This window comes from Megalobrama amblycephala, linkage group LG22 (genome assembly GCF_018812025.1).
Source record: "Megalobrama amblycephala isolate DHTTF-2021 linkage group LG22, ASM1881202v1, whole genome shotgun sequence".
Taxonomy (NCBI): Eukaryota; Metazoa; Chordata; class Actinopteri; order Cypriniformes; family Xenocyprididae; genus Megalobrama; species Megalobrama amblycephala.
The window spans coordinates 1,054,638-1,068,619 of NC_063065.1; the positions used below are offsets into that span (position 1 = coordinate 1,054,638).

At 38.3% G+C, this 13,982-nt stretch overlaps 1 long non-coding RNA gene and 1 pseudogene across 1 annotated transcript in view; one reads left to right on the forward strand and one right to left on the reverse strand.

Moving 5' to 3' along the window:
* Positions 1-866: 866 nt before the first annotated feature.
* On the forward strand, positions 867-12,838 carry LOC125258284 (annotated as a pseudogene).
* LOC125258293 overlaps positions 5,372-13,982 on the reverse strand; it is a 48,044-nt gene continuing 39,433 nt past the window's right edge. Inside the window, exon 7 of the long non-coding RNA XR_007182579.1 lies at positions 5,372-5,448. This is a non-coding gene — a long non-coding RNA (uncharacterized LOC125258293). The remainder of the gene's footprint in view (positions 5,449-13,982) is intronic.

Here is a 13,982-nt window from a genome sequence, read left to right on the forward strand (position 1 = left end):
TAAACATAGAAATTACATTTTGTATCTTACAGAATCCTTTTCATGCATTTGTTTTGGGAATCTTTGTAAAGCTGAAAAATATTTTTGAAGAAAGAATGTGGTGAACATGGATGAACATGAATGAAGCTGTTGTTCATTTGAATGACTGCAAATGAACTTGGTAAAACCTGTAAAACACAAATGGTAGATAAAGTATTGGGAAATCCAGAAAGGTCATAGCACCAAACAAGAACAAGAACAAGCAAGAGTTGCAGCTGTCTCTGCATAAGGTGAGAACAAAAGGTCGCAAGTGCAGACATGCATTGTTGCCGTTACAGCTGTCTACAGACAATTTTACTGTTTGTGACAGTCGTCTTGCTCATGAAGCATTATTACCGTGATTTCATCCTTTATCACAAAGACAAACCTGTGAAATTAACAGTGTATGCCAGTCTTTCATTGGGGTAAAAAATGAAATAAATAAATACATTAAAATAAATAAATAAAATAAAGTTCTAGAAAAGCACATTATTGCTGGAATATAACTGTCAATTAAGCAATTTTAGTTAATAAGGATTGTGCGAATGTTGAACTACGGTTCAGATATACAGTATTATATATACAAGAGTTTCCACCTCTATAATGCTTTACGTAAAAAAAAAAAAAAAAAAGACATGTAGAAAATATCAAAGTGAAGGTGTAAATATCAGTATAAAAACTTTAGTAAAGATCTGATATCTTTAAAAAAGATTACATATGGGACAAAAATAGCACCATTGTGAACCTTTCTGATCTTTCGTGCTACCACCACACATCACATGCTAAACTACTGTGACTCACACAAAGATTTTTTCAGGCACCCAAAATGAGCTACACACACACAAGTGACCCGAACCATATACAGATGGTCAACGTCACAGCCATTGTGCCTTTATATAAAGAGATACCTTACAGCACAATATTGCAAGCTCACATCATTGTGCCATCCAAAGGTAAGAGGACACACAATTTAGATTAAATTGTTCATGATGACTGAACAATAGAATAAGTTGACTTCTCATTAATGATGTTGCTTTTTTATTGAAAGGACTTGGACTTGAATTTGGATTGAAAGGTTTGGATTTCATCTGGTAAGGCATGCTTTTATAAAGGTCAACACATTGTGTATATGTGTGTGTGAGAGAGTTTATGTTTATGCAATATTTGTTTTTGAATGCAATAAATTCTGTTGAAAGACCAATAAATAATTAGAAATATTTTATATATTTATAGAAAATTAGATTTAATTTATTATTTTACAATATATTTTTAATTGTAAATTTTAATTGAAGAGAATTTTGTCATCTTTGCCTCAGTCTGACTGAAAAATGGGGGATGCTGTGATGGCAGAGTTCGGGACAGCTGCTCCGTTCTTACGAAAGTCAGACAAGGAGCGCCTGGAGGCCCAAACTCGACCCTTCGACATGAAGAAAGAGTGCTTTGTGCCCGACCCTGTTGTTGAGTACGTCAAAGCCTCCATCACCAGTAGAGACGGTGACAAAGTCACTGCTGACACTGAATTCGGGAAGGTAAGATCTGATCTCTGCACTGTTGTAGATTATAGACAGAAGTACAGTATGACTGTCGAAACATTTTTGTGTTCCCACAGACAGTAACTGTGAAGGAGGTTGATATTCACCCCCAGAACCCACCAAAGTTTGATAAAATTGAGGACATGGCGATGTTCACCTTCCTGCATGAGCCCGCTGTGCTGTTTAACCTCAAAGAGCGTTACGCAGCCTGGATGATCTACGTGAGTCGAGTCTTAAAACACTCACACATTCACTTTATCTTGCATGAGCAGATCTAATCCTTCTGTGATTCTCTTACAGACCTACTCTGGGCTCTTCTGTGTCACTGTGAACCCCTACAAGTTTTTGCCAGTGTACAACCAGGAAGTCGTCAATGCCTATAGAGGAAAGAAGAGGAGTGAAGCTCCTCCTCACATCTTCTCCATCTCAGACAATGCCTATCAGTACATGCTGTCAGGTGATGATCTGACTTGTAATTTTTGGAGATTTCTAATGCAATTTCAAATGCTAAGTTTCTTATGTTTTATTTTCTCACAGATAGAGAAAACCAGTCTGTCCTGATCACGTAAGTAATACTTATTATGACGTAGCATAATATTCCTCCTTTCACTAATATTTTATTTCTATCCTACATTTTATCAGCCTTTTAATTAACCATTTTTATTCTAAGTGGAGAATCCGGTGCTGGAAAGACTGTGAACACTAAAAGAGTGATCCAGTACTTTGCGAGTATTGCAGCAGTATCGACCGGCAAGAAGGACCCATCACAGGAGAAAAAGGTGCTTAATTCCCAAAAAATATCTTATTATGGATGAATTAATATACCTTCTATATAGCACAGCATTAAAAAAAATGACTAAATTAATGATGTCTTCATATATTAAATATTGGAGTCACAAATTGTTATAATTTGATACTGCCTTACTTGTACCATATTGCAATGCTTTTACACGTAAACTAACAACATTTTTATTTTCCCATTTATTATTCTCTATGGACTACATAAAGTCTGAAAATATGCATGTCTGTTAACTGAAAACACTTATTATTAAAATATGATTCTCAGGGAACTCTGGAGGATCAAATCATCCAGTGTAATCCTGCTCTGGAGGCTTTTGGTAATGCCAAGACCATCAGAAATGATAACTCCTCCAGATTTGTAAGTGGTTTTTACATTGGTTTTGTTATTCTATATTGGTTTCCATGAAATTTTATATAAGCGTATTATGTATTGCTTAATTTACAGGGTAAATTTATCCGTATCCATTTTGGTGTCAGTGGAAAGTTATCTTCTGCTGACATTGAGACTTGTAAGTACTTTTCTACCGAACATCATTCCAATAAATCACACATTGATGAAATGTGTAACTGTTTTGATATTCATCTATTTATCAAATTTATTTAGATCTGCTGGAGAAGTCTCGAGTCACTTTTCAGCTCAAGGCTGAGAGAGACTACCACATCTTCTATCAGATTCTGTCCCAGAGAAGACCAGAACTGCTAGGTAAAATTACTCTTATCTATTAACATCACCATCTCTAATTAGTAGAGTATTTTCTGATCTATGTTCCCATGTCTCCTTAGAGATGCTGCTCATCACCAACAACCCCTATGACTACGCCTTCATCTCCCAAGGAGAGACACAAGTGGCTTCTATTGATGACGGTGATGAGCTGATGGCCACTGACGTGAGTGTTTGTTAAATCATAGGCAGTTCACAAATACAAGATACCATATTATAAAATATTGTAAGATATAGTCCACATAGCGTTTGCGATTTAGTCACTATTAGCACTTTTGACAACCTGCAATGACTGCGTTTTTTGCAGTATATATATATTAATAATAAGGGGCTTTTAATAAGTATGAAAAAAGCACCATAAAAGGTCCATGCAACTTTTTCTGAAGCCATGTGATTGTGTGGGCAAAAGAACAGTGTGAACAGACTCCCATTTGTGTTCCACAAAAGAAATTAAGCCATACAGGTATAGAGCGAATTGAAACAGAATAATTGATTCTCTTGGCCAGTCTATTCTTTAAAAAGAAAGATGTTTAATGTACTTGTCAAAAAGCAGAATATGAAACATTTGCCATAAAATTTAATATACTCTGTACATTTGCTGTAGGAAGCGTTTGATGTGTTGGGCTTCACCACTGAAGAGAAGAACAGCATCTACAAGCTGACTGGTTCCGTCATGCACTTCGGCAACATGAAGTTCAAACAGAAGCAAAGAGAGGAACAGGCCGAGGCTGATGGGACTGAGGGTCAGTATAACTTGGAATCTCAGCTTCATAAAGGAAAAAAGTCTAAGAAAAGTTGTATATAAACTCATAGCTCTGTATTCTTCTTTAACATGTAGATGCTGACAAAATCTCATATCTGATGGGCTTAAATTCAGCTGACTTGATCAAGGGTTTGTGCCACCCAAGAGTCAAAGTAGGAAATGAGTGGGTCACCAAGGGACAGAATGTCCAGCAGGTAATGAATGAAAATAATAATCTAATGGGCATTAGAGTTTTCAGCATCATAAGTTCACTTTCTAAGGCATACAAACAAAATCTTTCATATCTCTGAAATTGTTTTCTAGTTTGCATTGTGTCAAATTCTGCAAAATTTAATATTTTTTTCTATTAGGTGTACTACTCTATTGGTGCTCTGGCAAAGTCAGTGTACGAAAAGATGTTCCTCTGGATGGTTGTGAGAATCAACCAATCCCTGGCCACCAAACAGCCTCGCCAGTACTTCATTGGTGTGCTGGACATTGCTGGATTTGAGATCTTTGATGTAAGCTGAAATCAACTGTTTATTGCTATTCAAGAACAAATCCAACAAGCATTGCAGCCCATTGTGATTATGCAATATATTCCACCTGCAGTTCAACACCTTTGAGCAGCTGTGCATCAACTTCACTAATGAGAAGTTGCAGCAGTTCTTCAACCACCACATGTTTGTGCTGGAGCAAGAGGAATACAAGAAGGAGGGCATTGAGTGGGTGTTTATTGACTTTGGCATGGACTTGCAGGCTTGTATTGAGCTTATTGAGAAGGTGAGTGAATATCAAGTTGATGATTATACTGTGAGGGGAAAAATCATATTTTTCAGTATTAACTCAATGTCAGTATTACTGACATTTTGACTGTCACAATCTACAATTCATTGTAGCCCATGGGTATCATGTCCATCCTTGAAGAGGAGTGCATGTTCCCCAAAGCCAGTGATTCAACGTTTAAAGCTAAGCTTTATGACAACCATTTGGGGAAAAATCCAAACTTCCAGAAGCCCAGGATTGTCAAGGGTAAACCAGAGGCCCATTTTGCTCTTGTTCACTATGCTGGCACTGTGGACTACAACATTTCAAACTGGCTGGTGAAGAACAAGGACCCTCTCAATGAGACGGTTGTAGGGTATTTCCAGAAGTCAACTCTTAAACTGTTGTCTATTCTGTTTGCTAATTATGCCAGTGCTGACTCAGGTAAGTACACACTGAAGTGTGACATGCAATATAATAAGCACTACTTTTACTGTTTAATAATAAAAAAAATCATTTATTTCACAGCTGCAGATTCTGGAGGTAAGGCTGGCAAAGGTGCCAAAAAGAAGGGTTCTTCCTTCCAGACGGTGTCAGCCCTTCATAGGGTATGAAATAATATAACACGATTTTGTCTTGCATGGTTTTATTGCATAAAATCTAAATCCTCTATGGTCTACCAACAGGAGAACTTGAACAAGCTGATGACCAACTTGAGGTCAACTCACCCTCACTTTGTGCGCTGCATCATCCCCAATGAGACTAAGACTCCTGGGGCGATGGAGAATCCTCTGGTCATGCACCAGCTGCGCTGTAACGGTGTGCTGGAGGGCATCAGGATCTGCAGAAAGGGATTCCCCAACAGGATCCTGTATGGAGATTTCAAGCAACGGTTAGTATGAAACCAAATGGCTTTCATGTCTTACAAAATTTTATGTATTACTCCAAGTTATAGCAAGTTGCAAACTTAAGCATTTGCTAGAATAGAAATAAATAAATATAAAAAAAATAAAATAATTGTTAATGTGTTTTTTTTATAGATACCGCATCCTAAATCCTGCTGCTATCCCTGAGGGTCAGTTCATTGATAACAAGAAGGGTGCAGAAAAACTTCTGGGCTCCCTGGACATCGATCACAGCCAGTACAAGTTAGGACATACTAAGGTATTTTTATATTAACATTAACTTTTTCCAAAGCCATTTTTCTTTTGTCATCCCTTTTGACACAAAATTCTTTACTATTTTCAGGTCTTTTTTAAGGCTGGTCTTCTGGGTACTCTTGAAGAGATGCGAGATGACCGTCTTGCACTTATTATAACTGGAATTCAGTCCAGGTCTCGTGGTTTTCTATCAAGAGTTGAGTTCCAGAAAATTGTGGAAAGAAGGTTAGATTTTTGCTCTTCAATATATTCTCCAAATTACATTTAAAATGCAAGAATTAATATTCTTATTTAATATCTACAGAGATGCTTTGTTGGTGATCCAGTGGAATGTACGTGCTTTCATGGGGGTCAAGAATTGGCCCTGGATGAAGCTCTACTTCAAGATCAAGCCTCTGCTGAAAAGTGCAGAATCTGAGAAAGAAATGGCCAACATGAAGGAGGAATTCACCAAGTTGAAGGAGGCTTATGCCAAATCTGAAGCCCGCAGAAAGGAGCTTGAGGAAAAGATGGTTTCTGTTCTACAAGAGAAGAATGACTTGCAGCTTGCAATACAGTCTGTAAGTTCACATGGGACTACAACTCTGCACTTTTAACATTTTTACAAGTCAGAAAACAAAACAAGTTTTCAATTATTATTATTTTCATTTTGATAGGAGCAAGATAATCTTTGTGATGCTGAGGAGAGATGTGAGGGCCTGATCAAGAGCAAGATCCAGCTTGAGGCCAAAGTCAAAGAGCTGACTGAAAGACTGGAGGATGAAGATGAAATGAATGCTGAGCTGACTGCAAAGAAACGAAAGCTGGAGGATGAATGTTCTGAGCTCAAGAAGGACATTGATGATCTTGAGCTCACTCTGGCCAAAGTGGAGAAAGAGAAACATGCCACTGAGAACAAGGTCAGTTTTCAACACCGAACCTGTTAGTGATGCAAGAATGGTGTGTAAGAGTCCTTTGATAAAATGAGACATTTCTACAGGTTAAAAACCTAACAGAAGAGATGGCAGCTTTGGATGAGATCATCGCTAAGCTGACCAAGGAGAAAAAAGCTCTTCAGGAGGCCCATCAGCAAACGCTGGATGACCTCCAGAGTGAGGAAGACAAAGTCAACACACTCACCAAAGCCAAAGCCAAGCTGGAGCAACAAGTGGATGATGTAAGAGCCTGAAAACACAAGACTAGAATTAAAATGAGATGCTTTTATAAGTAATTGCTTAATTAATTTTTATATTTTTTGGATGAAATTTAGCTTGAAGGTTCTCTGGAACAAGAAAAGAAAATTCGCATGGATCTTGAGAGAGCTAAAAGAAAGCTTGAGGGTGACTTGAAGTTGACTCAAGAGAATGTGATGGATTTGGAAAATGATAAGCAGCAGACAGAGGAGCGGCTAAAGAAGTAATATATTTTATATTTTATAAAATCCAATTGTATTATTAAAAGATATTTGGTAACACTTTACAATAAGGTTCCATTTGACTTTAGTTATTAATGTGAACTAATAATGAAAAATACTGCTAAGTATTAATTTTATTTAATTTAAATTTAAACATTTACTAACACAATATTAAAATCAAAATGTAATATTTTTAATACTGTTAATATTAATAAATGGGTCAAAGCTATGAGAAGCTAAGAATGAAAAGTTTTATTTTTAATTAATATCCACAAGTTTAATAAATACTGTAACAAATGTGTTGTTCATTATGAGTTAATGTTGTTTAATACATTATTTAATGGCAGGAAAGACTTTGAAATAAGCCAGCTCAATAGCAAGATTGAAGATGGGCAAGCTTTGGAGTCCCAACTCCAGAAAAAACTGAAAGAATTGCAGGTAATAAGATATTATTATCATCTTAGTTAGATAGTTAGCAATTTTAACCCTAATTTTGAATTTATGCACATTACTAGGCTAGAATTGAAGAGCTTGAGGAAGAGCTGGAGGCTGAGAGAGCTGCTCGTGCTAAAGTTGAGAAACAGAGAGCTGATCTGTCCAGAGAACTGGAGGAGATCAGTGAGAGGTTAGAGGAGGCTGGTGGAGCCACTGCTTCCCAGATTGAGATGAACAAGAAACGTGAAGCTGAGTTCCAGAAAGTGCGCAGAGACCTTGAAGAGGCCACTCTGCAACATGAGGCCACTGCAGCTACACTGAGGAAGAAACATGCAGACAGTGTGGCTGATCTGGGAGAGCAGATTGACAACCTCCAGAGAGTGAAGCAGAAGCTGGAGAAAGAGAAGAGTGAACTCAGACTGGAACTGGACGATGTGGTCTCCAACATGGAGCAGCTTGTAAAGGCAAAGGTGAGTGAGAGAAATTATGCAGAGAGTCTATAAGGTATGTGCTGTCAGTCGAAGAAAGCAATCTACTATGAAATCATTTATCCTCAAGACAAACCTGGAGAAAATGTGCAGAACTCTGGAAGACCAGATGAGTGAGTACAGAACTAAGGCTGAAGAAGGTCAGCGCACAATCAATGATTTCACTATGCAAAAAGCCAAGCTGCAAACTGAAAATGGTAAGAACACAAAATATTGTGTAATGTTACCAATTGTACCTTAATGATACTTAGGAAATAAGTCTTTTTTTTTTTTTTTTTTAAATATTGAATTTTAGGTGAATTTGCAAGACAGTTAGAGGAGAAAGACTCCCTGGTATCTCAGTTGAACCAGAGGCAAGCAGTCCAACACTCAGCAAATTGAAGACCTCAAGAGACAGCTAGAAGAAGAAATCAAGGTTTTCAAAATCTCCTTCTAAGTCTAAAATTTTTGCTAAAGACATAAAAATTGACTTTTGCAAATAAACCAGCCCCAAATATTTGTTTGTCTTCAGGCTAAGAATGCCCTGGCCCATGCAGTTCAATCTGCTCGACATGATGCTGATCTGCTGAGGGAGCAATATGAGGAGGAGCAAGAAGCCAAGGCTGAGCTGCAGCGCAGTATGTCGAAGGCAAACTCTGAGGTGGCTCAGTGGAGAACCAAGTATGAAACTGATGCCATCCAGAGGACTGAGGAGCTGGAGGAAGCAAAGTAAGAAATAAATAATATTTAAAAGTTAAATGAGTTCATTCTTTAATGATGAGACATTTTTCTGAATTTTCTGCTATAGTTTGTGGCCTTTTAGACACATTCAAATATAGATTAATGAATGATATTTCAGATGTTTATGATATTTTGTATTTTGATTATTACAGGAAGAAACTGGCTCAGCGTCTCCAAGATGCAGAAGAAGCTGTGGAAGCTGTTAATGCTAAATGCTCCTCTCTGGAGAAGACCAAGCACAGGCTGCAGAATGAGATTGAAGATCTCATGGTGGATGTGGAGAGATCCAATGCTGCTGCTGCTGCTCTGGACAAGAAGCAAAGAAACTTTGATAAAGTAAGGAGAGAAAGTACATTTTCTCATTAGCTGTAAAAATTAGTCATATATTTACAAAACAAAATACTATATAAAATATCAAATAGCATTGAAAATGTTCAATGTTAAATTGATAGTAAAATTAAGTTTCTCACTATTGATAGGGTCCAGTACTTTAAAGTCTATTCTTTATTACAAAGCCACTTGACCAAAATGGCACTGCTCTCATTGTTTAATTTAACCAGGTCCTGGCTGAGTGGAAACAGAAGTATGAGGAGTCCCAAACTGAACTGGAAAGTGCTCAAAAAGAAGCTAGATCTCTGAGCACTGAACTCTTTAAATTGAAAAACTCGTATGAGGAGTCATTGGACCACCTGGAGAGCATGAAGAGGGAGAACAAGAATCTCCAAGGTAAGAGTGGTTTTACAACTCCAAACCATTACTTTAATTGCTTGTATTTGTGAACTCACATGTTTTTTTTTCTTTTCTATTGAACAGAGGAAATTTCTGACCTCACTGAGCAACTTGGTGAGAGTGGGAAGAGTATTCATGAGCTGGAGAAACTACGAAAACAACTGGAGCAGGAGAAACAAGAGATACAAACTGCTCTGGAGGAGGCTGAGGTAAAAGAAGAACAACAATTTTCTCCCAAAATTCATATTCCTTTGACAACTCTTTGATTTATATCAAGCTATTGTTTTAAGGGACATCACCTCCCACCCCAAAACAAAGGGCTAAACAAAACCTTAAAGCTCAATAATAACAAACACCCATTTTACTCTTCATAGGGTTCCCTCGAACACGAAGAAGGAAAGATACTTAGAGCTCAGCTGGAGTTCAATCAGATCAAAGCTGAAATTGAACGTAAGCTGACGGAGAAAGATGAAGAGATGGAGCAGGCCAAGAGGAACCAGCAGAGAGTGGTGGATACCCTACAGACCTCACTGGAATCAGAGACTCGCAGCAGGAATGAAGCTCTCAGACTGAAGAAGAAGATGGAGGGAGACCTCAATGAGATGGAGATTCAGCTCAGCCAGGCTAACAGACAGGCATCAGAAGCCCAGAAGCAACTCAAGGGTCTTCATGGACATCTCAAAGTATGATGAATTGAGATTTTAAGATGCTTAGGTGAAATCCAAAATAGTTATTTTTAATTGTAAAACTTGTATTTAACAGGATGCCCAACTGCAGCTGGATGACGCACTTCGTAGTAATGATGATCTCAAAGAGAACATCGCCATTGTGGAGAGACGCAACAATCTGCTGCAGGCTGAACTGGATGAGCTGAGATCCATGGTGGAACAGACTGAGAGAGGAAGGAAACTGGCTGAGCAGGAACTGCTGGATGTCAGTGAGAGAGTTCAGCTCCTGCATTCTCAGGTATGACACATCTTTATTAAACAAACACAAGTAAAACCTCAATTAATACAAGTAGAGACTGCAAGCATGTCAATATTTTCCATGTTCAGAACACCAGCCTGCTGAATCAGAAGAAGAAGCTGGAGGGAGATAATACTCAGCTTCAGACTGAGGTTGAGGAGGCAGTGCAGGAGTGCAGGAATGCTGAGGAAAAAGCCAAGAAGGCCATCACTGATGCTGCCATGATGGCTGAGGAGCTCAAGAAGGAGCAGGACACCAGTGCTCATCTGGAGCGCATGAAGAAGAACATGGAACAGACCATCAAGGACCTGCAGCACCGTCTGGATGAAGCTGAGCAGATCGCCATGAAGGGTGGCAAGAAGCAGGTCCAGAAACTGGAAGCTAGGGTAAGGTGCTAGTGTTTTTAGCAACAGGGTTTCCTTTCGAATGGGAACTTGCACTGCATCGGAAGACACTTTGGGGAATGCCTTGGCATTATGATGTCTAAGTACGTGTAAAAACGCAACAATAACATTGCCCTGCATCAGCGACTGTGAATACAAAAGGAGCACCTGAAGTACACGTCATCAGCTTTTTTGTCTTCAGGTGACCCTTTGTTTGAAGTGTGTGTAGGAGATTGTCACAATGGATTCCTCGTCTAACAAGCACAAGTTTGTGCCTGGTCCATTTCTTGAGGGAATCAGCTCAGGCATCGGTCCCCGGGGTCTCAGGACCAGCTGCAGCTGAGGCACTCGGGGCTCTCAGGTCGAGGTGGTGGAGGACTTTGAGCGAGGTGTGAGCGCTGAGCTGGATGAGGATGTTCTTTCTCTAGAAACATCCGATCTGGTGGATAGCGCTCTTCTGGCTTTGAGCCAGTAAGAGCAGGACCGGAGGCCATTTTTATGGAGCCCTCTCAGTCTGCCTTCCCCACATACAATGAAATGCTGGAGGCTATGGCTCGTGTGACACAGAGATTAGATCTTCTGTGGAAACGCAAAAAGCCACAGGTCATTCGTGGTAGATAAGACGAACGTTTCTTGGCCAGCCATAACCACCCAGTTCTAGAGTCGAGGCGGTGAGTCCCTGGGCTGTCTGGGACTGCGGACCACAGACAAGTAAACTGACTTTGAAATTGAGTGTATTTGGCCTCCTCTCACTTTAGAGAGTCTTTCTTCTGAGACCTCCGCTCATTTAAGCCCCAGTTTAAGCTACATTCAAGTATTCAAAATGCTGATGACGTGTACTCCAGGTGCTCCTATTGTACTCATGGTCGCACTCGATTGATGGCACGGGCTGTCCCAGGCCAATGTCACTGTCATGTTGTCTTGTCTTGTCAGGCAATGTCTTGTTCCCTTTTCAGGGAACCTAAAACCTGAGACGTTCTCTGTAAAATTCTTTTTCTAAAATTTTACATTTTTATACTAAAATTGTTACACATCTGTTAGGTGAGAGAGCTGGAAAGTGAGGTGGAGATAGAACAGAGAAAAGCCAGTGACTCTATCAAGGGGATTCGAAAATATGAGAGACGCATCAAGGAGCTCACCTACCAGGTAGGAAAATATTACCTAATAACAATTTATTTTGAAAATACATAAAGTGCTGTCTTACAGTATTTAAATCTATACTGCATATACAAAAAACATTTTTTTTTGCTTTGCATAGACTGAGGAAGACCGAAAGAATCTGGCTCGGCTGCAGGATCTGGTGGACAAACTCCAGCTGAAGGTCAAATCCTACAAGAGAGCTGCTGAGGAGGCGGTGTGTATTTTCCCCTCACTGGTGCCATCATATGATACAACTTCTGCAGTAATTGTATCTTTTGATTTTCATAAATGCAAATGTCTGTAATTTTTAGGAAGAACAATCCAATTCCAATCTGGGCAAGTTCCGAAAGATACAGCATGAGCTGGATGAGGCAGAGGAGAGGGCTGATATTGCTGAATCTCAGGTCAACAAACTGAGAGCCAAGAGCCGTGATACAGGATCCAAGGTACTTAAAACAAGTGATATGTGTATTTTTTTGGACAAAAATAAAAATCTCAGAAAAGCCATAATTAAACAGTCACAGTTAAGTCAACTTCATAGGTAAACTCTAGATTTGCACTTTTAGTGACTATAGGATATAAATAACAAGTAGTTTCAACAGCTACTAAATGAAATGCATTTTGCTATTTAACAAGACATGGCTATTGAAAAAAAAAATCATCAATGTCAATTATATGTGTAGAGTTTAAGCCATTTTGCTTACACTTAACATTCTCTTTTCTCTTTTCTTTCTAACAGAAGGGGTCCGATGAGGAGTGAAAATATTAGATGGATCTCTCTAAACATAGATTGCTGTGACAATCTCCTCTGTAGTTATGTAGAATAAACCAAACATGAAAATGAATACCACATCCTCATTTTATTTATTTATTTTATTTTATTTTTTTAAACAATTTAGACATTGCAATATGTACCTAAATGTACCTAAGTCTAAGATCTAATTTAAACTAAACTCAAAATGTTCTTAAACTGTCTTCTGAAGTAGGGTCATCCAAACAAAGATACAGGGTGTTTACCAATTTTACCAAACTATTGAAAACCACATAATGTAGATTAGGTTTTAAGCCACTGACCATTACACTGTATGTTTTGACGCAGCTCATCCTCAAGGAATAAAATGAAATAAGGCATTATGGTTTAAAATGTGCATGGATCTATTATTATGCCTCCATCAAAGGCATTAAATTAGAAATATTCAGTTTTGATAGAGCAGTAAAATGCAGGGAAAATTCAAATAATAGGCTACATAGACAATTACATCTCAATGGTGAATGTGAATTATGATTTGAATTACGGTCAATTTAAATATTGCTGTGAGCAGCCATCATCATTGGACTAAGAATTTACAGTTCAGCTCAATTAAGAACAATCTCTTTATTGTCAATTATGTTGGCAATATATTAATTCTAAATCTAAAGTGACCTCCACAATCCTGTGAGTTAAAGAGTTGCAATAGTCAGTCACCACCACTCGAGGGCGCCACCACCATTAAATCTCATATGAAGCACAGTTTCTTGGAGTCCATGTAAAGCAGGATGAGGAAGTTGTCCCCATCCTAAAGCAGTCAGTCACAACTTTTCATTTCTTTAATTTCTCAGTGTAGGTTTATTATTGAGCATCAATTCATACACAATTTACACATGAAGGCTTCAAAAATCTAACATTTCAAAAATGTTCTACTGGTGTTGCTTAGGGGAACATGAATTAAAATAATAACATGTAACAATAGTAAAGTGAAAAAAAGTTTTTAAAAAATGTATATGCAGAAATTAAAATTAACCAATATTCCTATGCTGTAAACCCATTGATCATTGTTAGGTCATGTTACCTAATGCATAACCAAATGCATAAATGAACTGAATCTTTTTGTAAAGTGTTACCAATTACACCAACAGTAACAAATGAGTAAAGACTGTGTATATGAGAGAGTATAACATAACTCAATAAGCTGATAGCACTGACCAAACTAACCAAATAGTTACTGAGAT